The following is an 8,704-nucleotide window of genomic DNA, read 5'->3' as shown; positions in this document are numbered from 1 at the left end:
AGGTGTATAAAATCGAGCACACAACCATGCAATCTCCACAGACAAACATTGGCAGTAGAATGGCCTAACTGAAGAGCTCAGTGACTTTCAATGTGGCACCGTCATAGGATGCCACCTTTCCAACAAGTCAGTTCGTCAAATTTCTGCCCTGCTAGAGCTGGCCCGGTCAACTGTAAGTGCTGTTATCGTGAAGTGGAAACATCTAGGACCAACAACGGCTCAGCCGCGAAATGGTAGGCCAAACAAGCTCACAGAACGGGACCGCAGAGTGCTGAAGCGTGTAACAAGTTGCAACACTTACTATCAAGTTCCAAACTGCCTCTGGAAGCAATGTCAGCACAAAAACTGTTCGTCGGGAGCTTCATGAAATGGGTTTCCATGGCCGAGCAGCCGCACACAAGCCTAAGATCACCATGCGCAATGCCAAGTGTCGGCTGGAGTGGTGTAAAGCTCACCGCCATTGGACTCTGGAGCAGTGGAAACGCGTTCTCTGGAGTGATGAATCACACTTCACAAGCTGGCAGTCCGACGGATGAATCTGGGTTTGGTGGATGCCAGGAGAACTCTACCTGCCCTAATGCATAGTGTCAACTGTAAGGTTTGGTGGAGGAGGAATAATGGTCTGGGACTGTTTTTCATGGTTCGGGCTAGGCCCCTTAGTCCCAGTAAAGGGAAATCTTAACGCTACAGCATACAATAACATTCTAGACGATTCTGTGCTTCCAACTTTGTGGCAACAGTTTGGGGAAGGCCCTTTCCTGTTTCAGCATGACAATGCATCCGTGTACAAAGCGAGGTTCATACAGAAATGGTTTGTCGAGATCGGTGTTGAAGAACTTGACTGGCCTGCACAGAGCCCTCACCTCAACTCCATCAAACACCTTTGGGATGAATTGAAATGCCGACTGCGAGCCAGGCCTAATTGCCCAAGGCCTAATTGCCTAATTGCCCTAATTGCCCAACATCAGTGCTCGACCGCACTAATGCTCTTGTGGCTGAATGGAAAAAAGTCCCCTAAGCAATGTTCCAACAAATAGTGAAAAGCCTTCCCAGATGAGTGGAGGCTGTTATAGCAGGGGGGACCAACTCCATATTAATGCCTGTGATTTTGGAATGAGATGTTCAATGAGCAGGTGGCGCAGCGGTCTAAGGCACTGCATCTCAGTGCTAGAGGTGTCACTACAGACCCTGGTTTGATTCCAGACTGTATCACAATCCGGCCGTGAATGGGAGGCTCATAGGGCGGTGCACAATTAGCCCAGCATCGGCCGGATTTGGCTGGGGTAGGCCGTCATTGTAAATAAGAATTTGTTCTTAACTGACTTGCCTAGTTAAATAAAGGTTAAATAAAAAAATAAGAAATGTAGTGTCACTGCAAGCATTTTATTAAATTATATAATTCAAGTTGTGAAATCTATGATAATAACTTCATGAGTAAACAAATCTAATGGAAAGTCAATTCTGTAAACATTGATAAAGTAATGTAATACAAAATGATGTTTTGTTGAACAATCATGAAGACTAGATGCTTTCTGACAAAGTGGTGAGATACAAAAGCCTCCACTTGGCATAAATTATACAATCTATTCTTTAGTGGAACATGCTATATCTGCAAATCCTAATTGGCGGCTTTTCATACCAAGGTGAGAATGAAGGTCATATTGTCTGGCTACAAATCTGGATTATCAGATTGGGAAACCATGGTAAATGTAATTGAAAACATGAAAAACCTTTAAGAAAGTGCAAAGTCATATGACAATGCAAATCATCATTACTAAATGAGGTCATTGGGTATTCTGTAATGTTTTGCGTATTGCGTATTTTAATAAACTGATTTAGATACGTGTGCTTTCGGTTTCTGTTTTGGTCTGTGACCAAAATAAATACATGTTTCAACGCATGTTTATTCAGATCTGAGGCTATGAAATATTTGTCTTTTTAATGTGATAAAAACTAGGCTATGTATTTTAGTTATCTGTCCTGTATGAGTCTCTAATATGACTCGTCTGATACAGATTTGTGTCATTATAAACTGACCTGTTTATAGCATAGCTCTTAGATGCCTCTGATATGGAGCCAAGCTCACAAATCCATCTGTCCTTGGCTGACCTTAGTACAGCTGGCTTTAGGTGTACAGGGGAAATGCCATCTGCTGCACATGGGCTTTTTGGCCCTCATGATTTTTTTTTTCTTTTCATTAAATAAAAATAGAAAACATCAAGTACAATTTATTTCCAACATTTTACTTTGTCAATATCTATAATTTGAATATGTTTAACCTATGCAAGTTTGTTGGGGCAACCTTTTGATATTTCCCATTTATTAAAAAAATATATGCCAAATGTCTCTGGACTGTAAATTGTATCTGCCAAAAATATGCCAAGTTGTATCTAGCTTGTTTAGATTAAAAATGTTTCCTCATTGAGTTTGAATAAGGTAAGATTTTAAGGCAGACTTAATAATGAAATGTACTTTACAATGACCGTATATATATATATATATATATATATATGCATGTAGCCTAATTGCTAAAATGATCACATTATACAGTATATACAGTAGTCATCATTATAGTATACATGCATGTAGTCCCTTAGATAGAAGTCCAATCGTGTGTTCCTTACGGTGAAGCATGGTGGTGGCAGCATCATGCTGTGGGAATGTTTTTCAGCGGACAACGACAGGACAACGACCCTAAGCACACAGCCAAGACAACACAGGAGTGGCTTCAGGACAAGTCTCTGAATGTCCTTGAGTGGCCCAGCCAGAGCCCGGACTTGAACCCGATCGAACATCTCTGGAGAGACCAGAAAATAGCTGTGCAGCGACGCTCCCCATTAAACCTGACAGAGCTTGAGAGGATCTGCAGAGAAGAATGTGAGAAACTCGCCAAATACAGGTGTGCCAAGCTTGTAGCGTCATACCCAAGAAGACTTGAGGCTACAATCGCTGTCAATGGTGCCTCAACAAAGTACTGAGTAAATGGTCTGAATGCATATGTAAATGTGATATTTCTGTTTATTTTTATTTTTATAAATTTGCAAACATATCGGGCCTCCCGAGTGGAGCAGTGGTCTAAGGCACTGCATCCCAGTGCTAGCTGTGCCTCTAGAGATCCTGGTTCGAATACAGGCTCTGTCGCAGCTGGCCGCGACCGAGAGACCCATGGGGCGGCACACAATTGGCCAAGCGCCGTCAAGGGTAGGGGAGGGTTTGGCCGGCAGGGATGTTCATGTCCCATCGCGCACTAGCGAATCCTGTGGCGGGCCGGGCGCAGTGCTTGCTGACTCAGCCGCCAGGTATACAGTGTTTCCTCCAGCACATTGGTGCGGCTGGCTTCCGGGTTAAGCGGGCACTGTGTCAAGAAGCAGTGCGGCTCGGTTGTGTTGTGTTTCGGAGGACGCACGACTCTCGACCTTCGCCTCTCCCGTGTCCGTATTGAAGTTGCAGCGATTGGACAATTGGATACCACGAAATTGGGGAGAAAAAGGGGGTAAAAAACCCACCTGTTTTTGCTTTGTCGTTATGGAGTATTGTGTGTAGATTGAATACTTTACGAATGCATCTCCTTAAACGTAGATTTTTGGTTGTGTAGAAAACCAACCACAATTTAGTATTACTTTTGTAATACAGTAAATAGCCGTAGGTGAAGGCTATCTTACAAACTAATGTAACAGTACTCAACCTTAAAATGAGTAAAAGATCCATAGCCACATTTTGGGGTACTGTAACTATAAATTATCTTATATAATCATAGAAATTGTGCATTTTGAAGATGGTTACAGGTCTGTGGAGATCTTCACAATTGCTTTAATAATCTGTGCAGAATCTCGAACAGCATTGATCACTTGCACCATGTACTTTTTTATTAATGCAACTCAACTGCAATTCAGGTCATTTGGTTTTGCTATTAGATTAAACATAGTGATAACACATTCAGTCGTTGTATACATTTCTTTTGTAAACATTGACATTGTTTTCCATTGGAATTTGGTTGTGCTTTGAGATGGTTAAAGGCATAGTGATAACACATTGGCAATTCAACAAACTTATGGCTGTCTTTTTGAGTGGGTGAATTTGCGAAAGTATTCACCCCACTTGGCATTTTTCCTATTTTGTTGCCTTACAACCTGGAATTAAAATAGATTTTTTGGGAGTTTGTGTCATTTGATTTACACAACATGCCTACCACTTTGAAGATGCAAAATATTTTTTATTGTGAAACAAACAAGAAATAAGACAAGTAAACAGAAAACATCAGCGTGCATAACTATTCACCCCCACAAAGTCAATACTTTGTAGAGCCACCTTTTGCAGCAATTACAGCTGCAAGTCTCTTGGGGTATGTCTCTATAAGCTTGGAACATCTAGCCACTGGGATTTTTGCCCATTCTTCAAGGCAAAACTGCTCCAGCTCCTTCAAGTTGGATGGGTTCCGCTGGTGTACAGCAATCTTTAAGTCATACCACAGATTCTCAATTTGATTGAGGTCTGGGTTTTGACTAGGCCATTCCAAGACATTTAAATCTTTCCCCTTAAATGACTTGAGTGTTGCTTTAGCAGTATGCTTAGGGTCATTGTCCTGCTGGAAGGTGAACCTCCGTCCCTGTCTCAAGTCTCTGGAAGACTGAAACAGGTTTCTCTCAAGAATTTCCCTGTATTTAGCACCATCCATCATTCCTTCAATTCTGACCAGTTTCCCAGTCCCTGTCGATGAAAACATCCCCACAGCATGATGCTGCCACCACCATGTTTAACTGTGGGGATGGTGTTCTCGGGTGATGAGAGGTGTTGGGTTTGCGCCAAACATAGCGTTTTCTCTGGGGCCTTTCAGAACAGGTGTATGTATACTGAGATCATGTGACAGATCATGTGACAATTAGATTGCACACAGGTGGACTTTATTTAACTAATTATGTGACTTCTGAAGGTAATTGGTTGCACCAGATCTTATTTAGGGGCTTCATAGCAAAGGGGGTGAATACATATGCACACACCACTTTTCAGTTATTTATTTTGTAGAAGTTATTTTTTTCATTTCACTTCACCAATTTGGACTATTTTGTGTATGTCCATTACATGAAATCCAAATAAAAATCATTTTAAATTACAGGTTGTTATGCAACAAAATAGGAAAAACGCCAAGGGGGTTGAATACTTTTGCAAGGCGTTGTAGGTTGTAATCTCATTGATCAGCATCTCTACCAAATATTACGTAATTGTCCACGTTGAAATTATGTGGTGTCCCCAGTAGGTAAAGACCCTGAACAGCTTCTTCTTCCAAGCCATAAGACTAGTAAATAGTTAACCAAATAGCTATCCGGACTATCTGCATTGACCCTCTTCGCACTAACTTTTTTGATTCATCACATATGCTGCTGCTACTGTTTATTATCTATCATGTTGCCTAGTCACTTTACCCCTACCTATATGGACATATCTACCTCAATTACCTCGTACCCCTGCACATCGACTCGGTACTGGTACCCTGTGTATATAGCCAAGTTTTCGTTACTCATTGTGTATTTATTCCTCATGTTATTAATTTTCTGTATTTTTCTCTCTGCATTGGTGGGAAGGGCCCGTAAGTAAGCAATTCACTGTTAGTCTACACCTGTTGTTGACGAAGCATGTGACAAATACAATTTCATTTGTAGACCATTTTGTGGTTTGGTTGCACTTTATTTTGAGGAAGCGACCGCTAAGAGTGTTATGTATAAAGTGTCAATTATGCTGCCTTGTTTGACTCGCAGTTGATAGTTTGTTGGTAGTTGGAGCATCTACAGTATATCATCTATTGGGGACTATCCAAAAAAAGTGTGACCCACTTGTATGCTATGAGTGGACAGTGTGCTGCCTTCCTGCTCTTGACCATTGCCATACAATAGATGTCAGACTTGGTGCAAGCGTGAGAGAGGGGTTAGTGACCGTTGGGTCATTTAAAAGGTGTCACAAACAGTGAGTTTGTTCACATGGTCAGTCTGTAATTAAAATAAAATAAAATAAAATAAAATTGTATTTGTCACATGAGCCGAATACAACAGGTGTAGGTAGACCTTACAGTGAAATGCTTACTTACAAGCCCTTAACCAACAATGCAGTTGTAAGAAAAATAAGTGTAAAAAATAGAAAATAAAAATTATTAAAGGGCAGCAGTAAAATGAGTAGTGAGGCTGTATACAGGGGGTACCGGTACAGAGTCAATGTACAATAATGCAAATAGTCCGGTTAGCCATTTGATTAGCTGTTCAGGAGTCTTATGGCTTGGGTGAGGAAGTGTTAAGAAGCTTTTTGGACCTAGACTTGGCACTCCGGTACCGTTTACCGTGCGGTAGCAGAGAGAACAGTCTATGTCTAGGGTGGCTGGAGTCTTTGACAATTTTTAGGGCCTTTCTCTGACACCGCCTGGTATAGAGGTCCTGGAAGGCAGGGAGCTTGGCCCCAGTGATGTACTGGGCCGTACGTACTACCCTCTGTAGTGCCTTGCGGTTGGAGGCCGAGCAGTTGCCAAACCAGGCAGTGATGCAACCAGTCAGGATGCTCTCGATGGTGCAGCTGTATAACTTTTTGAGAATCTGAGGACCCATGCCAAATCTTTTCAGATTATCAGAATAGGCTTTGTCGTGCCCTCTTCACGACTGTCTTGGTGTGTTTGGACCATGAAAGTTTATTGGTGATGTGGACACCAAGGAACTTGAAGCTCTCAACCTGCTCCACTACAGACCCGTCAATGGGAATGGGGGCGTGCTCGGTCCTCTTTTGTCTGTGGTCCACAATCATCTTCTTTGTCTTGATCATATTGAAGGAGAGGTTGTTATCCTGGCACCACACGGCCAGGTCTCTGACCTCCTCCCTATAGGCTGTCTCATCATTGTCGGTGATCAGGCCTACCACTGTTGTGTCGTCGGCAACCTTAGTGGGGGTCCTTAGCTTAGTGATGAGCTTTGAGGGCACTATGGTGTTGAACGCTGAGCTGTAGTCAATGAATATCATTCTCACATAGGTGTTCCTCTTGTCCAGGTGGGAAAGGGCAGTGTGGAGTGCTACAGAGATTGCGTCATCTGTGGATCTGTTGGGGCGGTATGCAAATTGGAGTGGGTCTAGGGTTTCTGGGATAACGGTGTTGATGTGAGCCATGACCAGCCTTTCAAAGCACTTCATGGCTACAGACGTGAGTGCTACGGGTCGGTAGTCATTTAAGCAGGTTACCTTAGTGTTCTTGGGCACAGGGACTATGGTGGTCTGCTTGAAACATGTTGGTGATCACACACCGTCCGGAAAAGCTGATGCTCTCATGCATGCTTCAGTGTTGCTTGCCTTGAAGCGAGAATATAAGTAATTTAGCTCGTCTGGTATGCTCGTGTCACTGGGCAGCTCGCGGCAGTGCTTCCCTTTGTAGTCTGTAATAGTTTGTAAGCCCTGCCACATCCGATGAGCATCGGAGCCGATGTAGTACGATTCAATCTTAGTCCTGTATTGAAGGCTTTGCCTGTTTGATGGTTCGTCGGAGGACATTGCAAGATTTCTTAAAAGCGTCAGGGTTAAAGTCCCGCTCCTTGAAAGCGGCAGCTCTACCCTTTAGCTCAGTGCGGATGTTGCCTGTAATCCATGGCTTCTGGTTGGGGTACGTACGTACGGTCACTGTGGGGACGACGTCATCGATGCACTTATTGATGAAGCCAGTGACTGATGTGTACTCCTCAATGCCATCGGAAGAATCCCAAAACATATTCCAGTCTGTGCTAGCAAAACAGTCCTGTAGCTTAGCATCTGCGTCATCTGACCGCTTCTTTAGTGACCGAGTCACTGGTGCTTCCTGCTTTAGTTTTTGCTTGTAAGCAGGAATCAGGAGGATGGAGTTATGATAAGATTTGCCACGTCTTAAGACTTGGCAGATTTCACTCAGCTACTAATACCAAATTTATTTTGCAACTATTTTTTACATCTTGGCACCATTGTCGGCAATACTGGGGACAGTTACCAAGATTCAATACATGTGGTATTTACAGACCTTGCATAACAATTGGTTTCCCCGTGCAATTTTCCCAAGACTGTGGGATTACGTCCAAATAGGTTAGTGAGGGCAACATTTGAAGTGCCATTTAAAATTATGGCCTCAAGCAGACTGGTGAAGTAGCTGTGTTCACTTTCTTTTTCAAGTTCTGTAGGACATTATACTTTTTTACAGATAAATGGGCAATACATATAATGGATAACTGGATTTATGTAGCACTTTTCCAGGTGTTCAAACTGCTTTGCATTGTTTATAGTTATGTTTTAGTCATTTAGCAGACACTCTTATCCAGAGCGACTTACAGTTAGTGAGTGCTTACATTTTTTCATACTGGTCCCCCGTGGGAATCGAACCCACAACCCTGGCGTTGCAAGTGCCATGCTCTACCAACTGAGCTACAGGTACTGTTTGTAGGGAAGTTCACCTCATCCACTACCAAATGTGTAGCACCTGCAAATTGCAAGTACAGTGGAGTTTTCACTGATTCATCTTTTTTGGTGCGCACAGAAAAGTGATATCTATTGTCACTGTGCAAATGAAAACCTTATTGCGAGGTTCTGAGTGGGTCATCATAACTACTATAGCCAGGCTCTGACAGGAAACATCTGGTGGGGAGTGGGTCGCCAACCGGAGAATTGCTGACATCAGTGTCCTAGTCACCGTATTCTGTCATTGTGCCATTGAACAAGT

The sequence above is a fragment of the Coregonus clupeaformis genome, chromosome 37 (assembly GCF_020615455.1).
Source record: "Coregonus clupeaformis isolate EN_2021a chromosome 37, ASM2061545v1, whole genome shotgun sequence".
Taxonomy (NCBI): Eukaryota; Metazoa; Chordata; class Actinopteri; order Salmoniformes; family Salmonidae; genus Coregonus; species Coregonus clupeaformis.
This window is presented reverse-complemented; position numbering follows the sequence as displayed.